Source organism: Rhinoraja longicauda, chromosome 15 (assembly GCF_053455715.1).
Source record: "Rhinoraja longicauda isolate Sanriku21f chromosome 15, sRhiLon1.1, whole genome shotgun sequence".
Lineage (NCBI taxonomy): Eukaryota > Metazoa > Chordata > Chondrichthyes > Rajiformes > Arhynchobatidae > Rhinoraja > Rhinoraja longicauda.
In genome coordinates, this window is record NC_135967.1 from 28,036,358 (window position 1) to 28,051,656 (window position 15,299).

Consider the following 15,299-nt stretch of genomic DNA (forward strand, 5'->3'; position numbering starts at 1 on the left):
TGCAGCTTTACCAGCAACTTATAGAGCCTCAACATTACATCCCTGTTTTTGTATACAAGCCCTCTTGAAATGTACCAGAGCCTGACTCAGTGAAGGGGTGTACAAGCATCCACCTAACAATGTTTGATGACGATATCATTCAGTGTGTAATGCTGATTTGATGCTAGTTGTACCATATTCAAATACCATGCAATGGCTTTATTCAACCATGTACAGTTAAACTGAATGTTTCATGACAGAGTTACTTAAAAGTTCACAAATCTGCACACAGGATAGCTGCCATGATTTATTCTGGTGGGTGGTTCAATTCTGCAAGTTTTTTTTAACTTCCCTATACTTACCAAAGTTTAAATCATCTATTCGGTGTGATCTGGTTTAGTAATACAAAGACCATGCCTGAACAGTTTACTGTCGAATGTCGAATGTGTGTGACCTTGCAAACATTTGCCTTGGAATTGAACGAGACTGGGAGAATTGTAATCTTAGTTTATTGTATTGCATTTATATTTGCAAGGTTTATAATAATGCTATACAATATATTATTGCTATAGTTATTATTATGTGACTACTAATTGTATTGTTATTATTAATTTGTAGGATCTTGGTTAGTCAGTCTCACCCCACATTATTTTTGGTTCCTTCTGGCAATTATTGTATTGGGGACTTATTTTGTGTATGCCATTGTTCACAGTGTCCTTGGCTCTTTATTGCTACTGCCTTTTTCCAAGCTGCCACTGCAAACTTGTGGAATATTTCATCGCTTGCTGCACACTGTTGCATAAGGGAGGCTCTCTCTATCAAAGGAAGTATTATATTTCATTTTCTCTTGCCAGGCTCAAGTAGGTTGAGGGAGCACCAAGATTTGCTCAGACTGAAGACATGCACATAGTGACGTCATGTACACTGTGCTGCATGGTCTTCATTTGAACACTGCATTTTCATTCATCAGAAAAGCTGCCACTCCATCAATGTGTAACTGCGATAATAGGCTGCTCTTCATGCAGATTGATGGTTATTATACTGTCTACTTGCATGGCTCCTTCATGTTCAACAATCATTTTTGTGCTGCATTTGGCCAACACAACAAAGGTTAGCTCCCTGACGACAAAGGTAATCTATGCAGATTGTCAGCATGTTTCTGATGCAGAATCTCTAGTTCCCTTGTGGCAGAGAGCAAAGAAAGTCATCTGCAGTTACCACAGTCACACCTATCTCTTTTCTTGAAGGTGGCAACGATGGCAATATCTCTGAGGTCTCCTGGTATGTTCATCTCTTCCCAAAATTAGTTTGTTGAATTACACTGAATCTGTTCTTTACTATGAAAAGGAAAAAAAAGCAGATTAGTGCATCAACAATCCGATCAGCAGCAATCGTGGCCTTGACCTGAGTAATCCCCTTGCTTATGATCATCCTCCACACGAGTTAACCAGATCCACTTGTGTCTCTCCAGTTCTTTCATGCTCCTGTCCGAGACATTCTCCTGCAAGAGATAGGGAGGGGTGTTAATGTGTCACACCACATATTTGGATATTGTGGCCGTCATAATAGAATACCTGCCAGTGTGTACAAGTTGTGAAGTTTGGGCAAGATGCTGGCATCTAAGAGAATATGAATGAGGTAAAGGATATAACTGGTTGCATTGAATCACGATGGATGGAGATTGTTGGATGATGAGTGATGAGCATATTAAATACTCTGAGAGGTACATCTGGTAAGTTATGCCATTTAAAAATGAAACTTAAAATCACTTTTGGATCACATTTAAATTCATTATATCTCTTGCTCCACTGCATCCATATTAAGCAGAAAAATCCATAGGCCTCTGCTGTTATTGCTTCTCACTTTCTCCTATTTATCTGAAAGGCCACCATTCACCTATAGACACAGACAATTTTACCTCCATTCCACTTCTACCAGATAGGTATTCAGATTATGATTAAACCACACTTTTAGTTTTAGATTTAGCTTTAGTTTTAGAAATACAGCATGGAAACAAGCCCTGGAGTTCCCTGACCAGCGATCAACCATTCACTAATCCGATCTTACACACTTGACACATTTTACAGAGGCCAATTAACCCACAAGCCTGAACGTGGAATGTTGGAGGAAACCAGAGCACCCATAGAAAACCCACACAGTCACAGAGAGAACGTACAAACTCCATAAAGACAGGATCGAACCCAGGTCTATGGGGCTGTAAGGCAGCAACTTCACCGCTGCGCCACTGTGCCACCCGAGAATTCACCATCTTCTCTCTTACATAGACTGATCTGACTGACTCACAAATGTACCACACCCACAGAACTCTTCTCTAAAAGAATGCATTTAAATAGTATTAGGTCTCCATACAGCAATCTATTAAAACAGTAGACACGTTTTTTGTCATGCAGCTTGCTGTGCAGTGAATAGGGGCTAGTTAATTGTACATTATAACTCCTTTGAAGCCAGAGTTTTGATAACAACTTAGTTGATTGTCTAACACAATGACAGAAGAATAACATTACATCAGACAAGTTGGACCAATGGAGATTTGATATTGTCGAGAGCACAAAATCAGTTTGTTTGAGCAACTTAAATCTGCTCCCTGCATGGATGTGATATCCCAAGGGATGAACAACAAAGATACTGACTGTCAAATTATGCCTCATAATTTTAAATACTCTCAGCTCTCTAAAGTTCCAGAGAAAGTAATCTCTATGTCCCAGAAAGCAGTCCTAGTTTGTCGAAGCTCTCCATCAAAGTGCCTTCCAATCCAGGCAGCATTCTGCACCATCTCCAATGCCTCCACATTATTCCTGTAATGGGGCAACCAGGAATACAGATAATGCTCCAAATGCAGTCGAACAAAAGTACCATAAAGCTGCAACACAATTTCTGGACTCTTATACTCAATGCCCTGACCAGTGAAGGCAAGCATACCATGTGTCCTCTTTACCTTTCTATCTACTCGCGTTGCCACTTTCATTTCCAACTTGCACTCCAATAGGAAAGGCAAAGTCGCTGTTCACATTGTAGAAACAAAGCACTGCAGATGCTGGTTAATACGCAAAAGGACATAAAGTGCTGGAGTTACTCAGCAGATCAGATAGCTTCTCTGGAAAACATGGATAGGTGATCCTTTGGGTCGAGACCCTTCTTCAGATTGTTTTTGGAGGTGGAAGGGAGAAGAGAAGAAAGGGGAGCGACAGGAGGTAATAGGTAGACAATAGGGGTCTTTGATAGGCAGATGGTTGGCACAAAGGCAAGAGAAAAGAGCAGAAGGTGTCAGACAGATTTGAAGAGTTACAGCTTGAGAAGCCAGAGGGAGGCAAGTAGCGGAGAGGTGGGGGGAGTGGAGGGAGAAATAGGTGGGAGTCCAGGGGGTGAGGGAAGTGGGTGGGGGGAACTATGGGGGGGGGGGGTGGGGGGATTGTGGGGGGGGGGGGGTGGTAAGTGTGGTTACCTAAAATTTGAGAATTCAATGTTCATACCACTTGGTTGTAAGCTACCCAAGCAGTATATGAGGTGCTGTTCCTCCAGTTTTGTGTCTGGCAATGGAGGAGGTACAGGATGGAAAGGTCAGTGTGGGAATGGGAATAGTTAGCAACCGGGAGATCCAGTAGGCCTTGGCAGACCTCTGGCTTCATCTGCTGCATCCAGTGTTCCCGATGTAGCCTTCTGCACATCGGTGAGACCAGGCGAAGATTTGGCAACCATTTCACTGAACACTTCCACTCGATCCGCCAAGTCCCACTGGATCTCCAGGTTGCTAACCATTTTAACTCTCCACTTGGACTCGCACCGATTTCTCCTCTCCCGCCCCGCTTACTTTCTGCCCTCTAGCTTCACAGTCAAACTTGACTCACACTTTCTGCTCTTACCTCTGACCTTTGTTCCACCCATCTGCCTATCAACCCTACTCCCTTGCCTATGTCCACGTAAAACGTGCAATGTTTTATCCTGTCTCGCTCCTTTTCCAGCTTACTTCTTCCCCTTCTCCCCCCCTTACAATCAGTCTGAATAAGGATCTCGACCCAAAATGTCACCCATCCTGTTCACCAGAGATGTTGCCTGACCTGCTGTGTTACTCCAGCACTTTTGTTGATAAACATACAATTGGCATTTTGGCTGATTTGGAGACAGTGGCGTGGACTAAGATAGAAGTAGATCACAGGATGATCGTGACAGCTTGGTTGCCAATTGCAGAGTAGTGCCTATGTTGCAGCTGTCGTTCAAGTAATAGAAAACCCTGTACACATCCTCCCAGGCTGACACACACTCAACATATGCGCAGCCCGTATATATGAACAAGTGCTTGAGAGACTGGGAGGATGGCTTTGCTGGCTGATGTGAGGCTGCAGACTTCCTTTGCAGTCTGGAAAGTCAGCTTGTGGCAGCATTTCCAATTTGCATGTTTCCTGGTCCACGTCTGGCCTGATGTGAAACATCACGGGGAATGGAGTCAATGTTGTGGACTCCGAAGGACAACCCCTCTTGCTTACATGGTAGGTAAATATGGCAATGATGAGCAAAGGCTAGTTAAATGAATAATTATTTAATAACCACTGGACATGATTATATTGAAAGATATTTATCTCAATGTAATGGGCAATTACAATTGAAGACATCAATCTTTCTAATAGTTACAGGTAAAAATTGCAGATATCTATCAGGACGGTCTGGTCAAAACATTTATAGTGACACTTACATTGTTTAGTTTTGCAGCACCTTTGCAACACCTAAGGTTGCAATGAAAATCTCACTAATAATTCAAAGTTCTCTTTCCAAAAATTAATTCAAATATTCCTATACAACCACAATTCTTCTCTTCAAATGAACCTGCTACTAGAAGGATATAAACATTGCTCAGTCAGACATTCTGATAATCAGTGGCAATGAAATCTGCGTCAATAAACTGACAATGAATTGTTAATTCAGTGGCCAGTCTGCACAACTTAAATTCCCGGCACAATTTCTACTAACGCTTCACTTGGTGTGGACAGATTCTTTACAATGGGTTGTCCTTATAGTTTATAAGAAACGCTTTGTTCTTGTATGAGATTAATCTCCAGAAAGAACACATAAAATGTTAAAAAATTATTTATCCAGTTAAATATTTTTTTCATCAGTGTTCGATCGGCTGTTTTTAATAATAAAACACTGGATTACAGTATTTAATTAACATTCTGAAAACTTCCTTTAACTGAATCAGTGCTGCACTCAAACTATTTGTCTTTCTTCATACCCTAAACATTATTCATGAATATTAATTACATACCTAATGATTAACTTTGTGCATATAAAATTTATGCCCTCTGCCTTGGAGCCTGGAGGCTTAAAAGCTTGTTCACTGGTATAAAAAACATGGTCATTAACTACAGCAATTAAAGTGAATTAAATATGCTAATGATTAATCACTGCTCTGCCAGCATAAGTCATATATCATCACAGCAGCCGATGGCAATGTAAATGTACCACATATCATGCCACCACTCTGTTTACACTATAAATTGTAGCTTAAAGCTCACCCTTGTGCGATTCCATATGCAGTCTACCAAATATGCTATTTCCCCTCCTGCCTTTCTATTCAATTATCAATTTGGAGTCTTCCTAACCTAAATATGCCCTGATACTATTTTGTGACCAAATTATTAAGTTCTTGAACTACAAGGTTGATGAATCTGTGTCATGATCTAATCTGCTTGTGCTATCTGGGGCATGTTGAAGAGTATAGAAACATAGAAACATAGAAAATAGGTGCAGGAGTAGGCCATTCGGCCCTTCGAGCCTGCACCGCCATTCAATATGATCATGGCTGATCATCCAACTCAGTATCCCGTACCTGCCTTCTCTCCATACCCCCTGATCCCTTTAGCCATAAGGGCCACATCTAACTCCCTCTTAAATATAGCCAATGAACTGGCCTCAACTACCTTCTGTGGCAGAGAATTCCACAGATTCACCACTCTCGGTCCTAAAAGACTTCCCCCTTATCCTTAAACTGTGACCCCTTGTTCTGGACTTCCCCAACATCGGGAACAATCTTCCTGCATCTAGCCTGTCCAACCCCTTAAGAATTTTGTAAGTTTCTATAAGATCCCCCCTTAATCTTCTAAATTCCAGCATACAATCAGGTACTGATTGTGGATGATCAGCCATGATCACATTGAATGGCAGTGCTGGCTTGAAGGGCCAAATGGCCTACTCCTGCACCTATTGTCTATTGTATGATCAGAACTGTGCAGGGTATTCAACCTAGTCAAACTAGTGCGGTATCTTATGATCATCCTCCTCTTGCACTATATTTTAGGTTATTAAAGCAAAGCATATAATTAGCTTTTATCTTACCATCTTATGGACTTACTGATATCTTTAAGGATCTGTCGATATGTATTCCAAAAATATTTTGTTCCTTCAAACCACTATATCTGTCATTTAATGAGTATCATCTTGCTATGTTGCATCTCCCAAATATACTATCACATAAATGGCTAGATTAAGTCATATTTGTCACTTCTATGTCTAATTCACCATCTTCCTGTCATTCAACACATTAATAAATAGAACATAAAAAAGAACATGCCCCTCGGCCCACAATGTCTGTGCCAAATATGATGCCAAGACCAACTCATGTCTGCCTGCACATAATCCATATCCTCCAATTCCTGCATAGCCATATGTCTATCCAAAAGTCTCTTAAATGTCACCATCATATCTGCCTCAACCAACACCCAACAAGCGTGTTCCAGGCACTGACCGCCCTTTGTGTCAAACACTAGCCCTGCACATCTTCTTTAAACTTTGCCCCTCTTACCTTAAAGCTACGCCTCTAGTATTTGATTTTTCCGTCCTGGCAAAAGGGTTCTGACTGTCTACCTTAAAAATGCCTCTCATAATTTCATCTACTTCTATCTGGTCTCCCCACAACCTCTGGCATTCCAGAGAAAGCAATCCAAGTCTGACCAACTTCTCCCTGTAGGTAACAACCCAGGATCATTCTGGTAAACCTGCTCTGCACCCTTTTCAAAGTTTCATCATCCTTCCTGTAATTGGGCAGCTAGCCTAACCAAAGTCCTATAAAGCTGCATTATGACTTCCCGACTCTTATAAGCAATGCTCTGACCTATAAAATTAAGCATACCATATGCCTCAACAAGGATCTGCAGATGCTGGTTTATATCAAAGGTAGACACAAATTGCTGCAGAAGTTCAGCGAGTCAGGCAGCATCCATGTTTCAGATCAGAACCCTTTTATTTCCAACTGCTTGTGTGACATCAACCATCTTGACTTCTCTCCCCTTACTCATTCCAATCTCGCCTCCTCTGAACGCATAGCTCTCCAATCACTTTGCAACAATCCCATTAACAATCCCGATTGTCATTAAACACGCCAACAAGGGAGGAGTCAATGTAGCTGACATCTATCGAGCTGTGGTCAGGCGGCAGCTCTCAGACATCTCCTCAAACCTATTCTTTGACCATGACCCCAGAGATGAACACAAGGCCAACATCTCCCAAACTGTTTCTGACCTATCACCTCTGGCGATCTGCCCTCCACAGCCTCCAACTGTATCATTTCCCAGTCCTGCACGGCCCGTTTCTAACTCCTCCCCAAAATCCACAAACAGAACTGCCCTGGTAGTCTCATTGTTTCTGCTTGGTCATGTCCCACTGAGTTTATTTCCACATACCTTGATTATATCCCATTCTCCTTTGTCTAATCTACATCCCAGACACCTCACACGCCCTTCAACTATTTAATAACTTTCCGTTTCTAGCCCCCATTCACTCATCTCAACATGCTCATCCAGTCCCTTTGCACCTCCATCCTCCACCAAGAAGGTTTCAAGGCCCTCCGTTCCTTCCTTGAGTGGAGACCCAACAATTTCCCTCTACTAACACACTGCTCCACCTAGCGGAACTCGTTCTCACCCTCAACAACTTCTCTTTCAATTACTCTCACATTTCCCAAGTTAAACGTGTAGCCATGAGTCTGAAGAAGGGTTCTGACCTGAAACGTCACTCATCCATGCACTCCAGAGATGCTGCCTGACCTGCTGAGTTACTCCAGCATTTTGTATATACCATATGCCTTCTTTACCACTCTATCCACTCGTATTGCCACTGTTCTGAGTTATGGACCTGGACTCCAAGATCCGTCATACTAAATCAGCTCATTTTTTTAGTACCACCAACTTTTTTTATTATGCCCCCTATATTAAAGTCAAATCCATTAATATGTACAAAAAAAGAGAAAAAAGGCTGATCATAGGCACATGTGCTGCTCTACTCAGCATTTGACGTCATGGATTTCAATGAATTATGGAATATATATAGTTCAGTGAAAAACACAATGCACTGGATTATTCTGCCAAACATCAGGAAGTTTCATCCACCTTTGTTAATGTGGGTTGTTCTACATCTTATGGTGAGGAAGAGATATTCCGTGAATGATTTATTTGCATTGCCTCATGACTATCCTCAGAAAAAAACAGATGCACCTTTGTTCCATCAACATGTGAGAGGAAATGTCTAAATAATGGGACAAGCTGTGGAATACCTGCTCCAACAAATTCAAGGCTAATATCCACAACACTGAACAAATTGTCATGCGCAGAATATCTGCAGAGATTGTGCATGAAGAACATCTTTTATGCTTTATAATTAACACATATGTTATATAACATACAACAAAGGCACGGCATGATGGAAATGGCACAAGCATTTTATGTCCAAGATATAACTCATTAAGCATAAAAGATGGATGTAGGCTTAGTAGACAGCATTCGGTAATCAATTTATTGTGCAAAATATATCTAACTCGGAACACAGCACAAAACAGCATACTATTATACACAGAGCACAATACACACATACAATGAAAAGAACTCACACTTCAAAGTGTCACAATTTGTTAATTCTTACTCCCAATGTGAAATCTGTCACTTTACATAATCTCCTTCCCAAAGGAAGTCATTCATTTTAATCACATTATTCCCAGGCTAAAATGTATTTTTATCAGTGCAGTTTTACCATCTATATAACAGTTCAGTCATCACTTTGCTACCCGAGTCTAAATGGAAGATTTTTTTAATATTTCAATTAATAGATTTAGTACCATTTCGGTCTCTCTAAGAGACTTCCTGACAAATGAATACATAAAAATAAATAATGATTTGTAGTAATCAGATTTTTATGCTGCATGGGACACACTCACATAATTAAGTTGACAGATGTAGAGCAAATGAAAGGGGGACTGACTCCATTTCTACCTCTGCCTGCTTTTTTCCTGACTCTCTAGCTGTCTGCTGCCCTGATTGGAAATGACATACACACCTGCCATTCTGAACTGCTGGCAATTAGAGTTTCTGTGCACCGCTCCTGGAGTCCACAGTCAAGCCCACTAACTTGCTCTTAAGCATATTCTCAATGTCATTAATAGGGAGCATTCAAAGGCCTTATAGGGAGCATCAGTCAAACTACTGTGTTCTGCTTCCATTGTTTTGCTTGTGAATGAAGGAAATCCAGTGAAGAATCCAAATGAGCTATCAACTTAATATCATTTAATCCACTTATACATGGACAAAATATTCAGATTACCTTATATTTAATGCAACATGTTTTTCTGCATGCTAAACATTTGAAATCCTTTTGCTGGTGAATACAGTCAAATGAACATTTCTATCAAGAATAAATAATTAGCAAGTTCAGAATTGATGCCTAGAAAATCCATTAAATCTCCAACAGAACTGTCAAAGGGAGAACAGAGTCATATTCTCAACATGGGGATGATGCTAGGTCAGCAAGGGTTACTGGTTGGATTTGTAGAGTGTAAAAAGGAGCTGCAGATGCTGATTTATACCGAAGATAGACACAGTGGAACTATTGAAGAAGGGTCCTGATGCGAAACATCACCCATCCTTTTTCTCCAGAGATGCTGCCTGACCTGTTGACTTACTCCACCATTTTATGTCTATCTTTCAATTTGTGGAGTGATGGAAATGGTTGTTTCCATCTTTCACTCTGGAAAAAAATAATGTTTCGGTTACATAATTCTGAAAAAAAACAGTATTACACGACTGAATTTCTGTACTGCTGTGTTTAACTAATAATATTGTTGTGGATTAATTCGTAATGCATCTTCTTTCTTTGTTTTGAATGACTGCCTACTGTAAGACATGGCTATCACTTGGCATTTTAATCAGTACAAGCTAAGCATGTTAAATGTGCTGCAATAACTATCCACATTCTATCTAAAAAAATCTATTATAACTATATCTTTCTTATAAAATAACCCATTTTTGTTTCAGATGGCATGTGGCTAATCTACTCAAAATTTCTACATCAGTAATAGACTTCTTTGTTGACTATCCTTTTGTGGGTGTGTGATTTGGACTGATATCGAGATTTGGTCAGTAAACAATTAAGACAGTTGAATTACAGGACTCCCAAGCATCAAGCCCACCATGATTATATCTTATTCCGGTATTGCAGAACTTTCATCCCATGTTGTATGTGAAGCCGTACATCTGACCTTCTGCATAAGGGCTACAAGTGTAGAACTTGTTGGGAAATGGTAACAGCCCCAAGCCTAACAGTTGACATCACTCAGGATTCCCGGGACTCGTAGACATACACATCCTAAAGTTAATGGGAGCTCTTTGTGGGGGGTTTTCCATCTGTGGTCAGACACTAGATTGCGACAATAGAGCACAAAAGTAGTAATTCCTCAGCACATATGCTGTAATCTTCCAGATAAACCTGCCTCAAAACATTATCTCCTTTTTCTTTCATTATCTCCATTGATTTGCTTCATAATTCTTCGAGACTCATCATCCTCAGTAAGAAGATTGTAGTTTCAAATGGCATCCTCCTTCCTTGCAACCATGTCCTCTCATTTGAGATTTTCCCACTCATGGAAACGCCTAAATGTCTACCTTACCGTGCCTCCAAAAGTTCTTATATATTTCAATATCCTTTCTTAATTGAAGTGACCAAAACTGTGCACAGTATTCCAAGTGTGGCCTCACAAATATCCTGTACAATTGTAACAATACTTCCCTATTTTTAACCCCTGCAAAAAACAATCTGACGGAGGAACTCAACATCTGTGGGTGAAAGCAATTGTCCATATTTTGGGTTGAAACCTGCATCAGAAAGAAATAATGGAGAGGGGAAATAGCTGGTATTAAGGGGAGAGGGGGAAAGATGATTGATGGACTGAGGAAGAGTGAAGTACGATAGATCAAGCCAGAGAGTGGAATTAAAAGACAAAGGCAAGTGGGTGATAAATGGAAACAGATTTTTTAAAAGGCAGTAAGAGCTAGGTGGGGGAAGGAGTGTGAAGATGGAGACACCTAGGTGGGTTAAAAGCAAGGTGCTGCTCAGCAACCAAGCTCATTACTCAAAGTCCTTCTTGGAACCCAGAATCTACTTCCTAGTGAAATGTCTTTTCTTTGTGTCAGCTTTCCCAGGTGGAAATATCTACAGATTCTACAAATAGATCCTTGAATCCATGATCCATCGTGGTAGAGGTGACAAAGATGGATACGAGAAAATGTAGATAACGGAAGTTGGACGGTCACTTCCTCAACTCCCTTTGTTTCAGATCATTTGGCCATATTTTGTAACAAAGTTAATGATGATCTTTCAGCCTCAAGGATATCATACTGTACCAATAAATGTTTACCTCATTGCTTCAGTTAGAACAATTACCTACAGTATGAAGCACCATCATGAACTGCTTCGAGAGACTGGCGATGGTGCACATTAACTCCAGCCAACCTTGACCTACTGCAGTTTGTTGATCATCACAACTGGTCCACAGCAGATGCCATCTCCCTAGCCCTAAACTCACCTCTGGAACACCTGGACAACAAGGACTCTGATGTTAAACTCCTATTTTTCGGCTATAGGTCTGCCTTCAACAACATAATCACACCCAAACTCATCTCCAGCCTCGGGGACCTAGGAATCAGCTCCACCACTGGATTCCTGACCTTTTGACCCACATACCTAAATCAGTGAGGATAGGTCAACACCTCCTCCACAATAACGTGCAATACTGGTGTCCCGCATAGATGCGTTATCAGTTCCCTGCTATACTCTCTTTACATTCATGACTTTATGACCAAATTCAGCTCCTCTATGTTTGCAGACGACACCACCATGGTGTCCCAAATCACGAACAACGACAAGACGGAGTACAAGAAGGGGATAGAAAACTTAGTGCATTGTACCAGAACAATAACCTCTCCCTCAATGTCAGCAAGATGAAAGAGCTAGTTACTAACTTCAGGAAGCATGGTGTAAATGCCCTAATTAGCATCAGTAGTGCAGATACAGAAGATTGAGAGCTTTAAGTTCCTTAGCGTCAACATTACCTATGATTTATCGTGGACTGATACATTGATGCAACAACTAAACAGGCACACCAAGCCTTTACTTCCTTCAGAAACTGAGGAAAGTCGACATACATTCAGAGACACTTACAAACCTTTAACACTGTACCAGATAAAGCAATGTGTCAGGTTGCATCGCAGCTTGGTTTGGGAACGGCTCTGCCCAAACCACAAGAACTTGCAGAGAGTTGTAGATGAAGGCCAGTCCCAGTCACAGACCAGACATCCCAGCATTGACTCCATCTACACTTCATGTTGTCTTGGAGAAGCAGCCATCATAATCATAATCTTGACCCTCCCCAATCATTCCTTCTCCTCCCTGCTCCCAGCTGGCAGAAGGTATAGAAACTTGAAAGTGCACACCACCAGACTCAGAAACAACTTCTTCCTCTCTGTAATCAGGCTTCTGAACAGTCCTTTCGTAAGATAGGGTGCTGTATGATTCACCTCTACACCTTTGAGGACATTGGACTTTGTCTAAAGAACTGATGTGCTCAATGTGCTACAATACCAAGCACAATCATCTGGAGCCAGATCTTTCCCTTTTACTCCATCTATTGTACTTAAATTTGATTGTATCTTGTATAGTTTATCTGATCTGTTTGGATAGCATGCAAAACAAAGCTTTTCACTGTATCTCAGTACGTGACAATAATAAACCTAAACCTAAAATCAATCTTTAATCCAATTTTTGCAAATCTATAATATCCTTTATACATGATACAGAATCAAAACTGTAAAATATTTCCTTGGATGTGATAAATGAAAGAATTCCGGATGGCTTCTTTTGATTTTTGAGTCTAAAGGGCCTGTCCCAGTTAGGCGATTTTAAGGCGACAGCCGGCAACTAGGCTAACGCCGAACGTTCGCCGGGGTGTCGCGGGCATGATCGTGAGGAGCCTTCAATGAATCGTAGTGGATCTCGGCGCGTCACGGAAAAAAATTCCAGATAGAAATTTCTCGGCGACAGCTGGCTTGTTGCCAGGTATCGTAGCTTATTGCGGGCGCTGTCGCATGCTGTCCCCAGGCTTGCTAGGCTGTCGCAGATGCATTTAATAGCACATATTAAATTAAGAAAAGGCATTTGAAGATACCAGAAGATAGTTTTGTTTAACCAATTTATTTACCGTCAGGACATTTGACAGGGAGATTGGAGGTGACAGTTTGACGGTCAGGTAAGCGTGGGAATTTTGCGATGTTTCCAAAGACGGTGTAATCTCTTAGCCAGGTGCTAGTTTCACAAAAAAAGTAACTTGTATCGACCTGATCGGCATTGTCGTGGTCATTGTCATAGGGTAAAAGAAAATGTTGGCGATCTGTTATGACTTTGACAGTCGCCGGCAGTCGCCTTAAAAATCGTGTAACTGGGACAGGCCCTTAAAGTATATTATTTTGTGAATATTTGTGGGGAAATTTGAGATTTGTGGAGAGGAAAGTACAACACAAAAGTTTGTCTGGCAGACTCTATTAAAGAAAAATAACTCACATTTGATCCTCTTGGATACTATCAATCAGTGTAAAACAAGGAAGGGAGACACTTTCTACAATGTATTTGCTCATATTAAAGTGTTGACTGGACTGTATTAGATCAAACAATCACTATTATAATATTGCTTGTTGGTTTTTAATACTGCACATGGATAAGGAATCTTCCCACTCTCTGCTTGAATTAATTCACACAGAATCAGCTCTCCTTACCTCCTTGGTTAATGCTGACTCACTGTTTCTTTTGTCAGAGACCCTATGATTACTTCTGAAGACAAGGTGACCCCTTGTTTTTGCAATGTTCATATGAAACAAATGGGAGCACATATGCAAAATCACCACTGAGAATGAATTCACCATTCTTTTCATGTGAAATACTGATATTTGGTCAATTCCAGTGTGTATGAGGGTTGGAGATGGAGGCAAGTATAGTCTGGTGTAATTCCTAATGGCTAGTGCAAAATGGTCACGGATGGGAGGAGCTGTAATACATGGTTGGCTGACTTCATGAAATAGTAATCAGATGATAATTACAAAGATCAAAGAGTTGTGTAATCATTCTGTGAGGAACAAAATTGAAAAAGCTGCTTTTAACCCAATGAAGACCAATGCACAAGGACACATTTTCCTCAATAATCGTCATTGGAACAGGAATCTTGGAAATAAAAGGTACAAAGTGCTGGGACTAGAATGAAACCCAGTTAAGAAGAATATTGTCCAATGGAAACTGTGGATTAATCACACATGTAGCGGTAGAAGTACAGTTTTAAACAGAAGACTAATGCATACTGGAATTAGTAATCAGGAAAATACTGGAATCCATTATTTAGGAAATGGTTAGAGAGCACTTGAAAAATAATAATTGGAATGAGGAGAGTGAACAACGATTTATGAAAGCAAAATTAGATTTGACAAACTTTTTGGAATGTTTAAGGTTGTACCTAGATGGGTAAACAAGAGATGTTGTGTATTTGGACTTTCAGAAGACCATTGATAAGGTGCCATATAAATTATTAAACAAATTTCATAATGCACAGTACTAGGGGTCATATATTGGCAAGGACGGTGGATTGGTTCAGGGACAAAAAGGAGAGAAAAGCAAAAAAAAATCACTTTCATGTTGGGAGACTTGCCACATAGTTTGGACTGGACTTCTACTGGTTCATAAACTATATCAATAAATATATAAGGCAATACGTGTAATGTGACCATGTTTGCAGATCATATTAATCTCGATGGCAGATTAGATTCTAGAGAGAATGCCGAGAAAATTCAGAGGGATATGGTTAGACAAAGTGAATAGGCAAGTATGTAGCAGATGGAATATAACTCAGCAAATTGTAAGATCATCCAATTTAGTAAATAAAACAACATTTAAATGGTCTGAGATTGAAATCTGCGGGTTTTCGGAAAAAAATTGGATGTCCTTTTCTA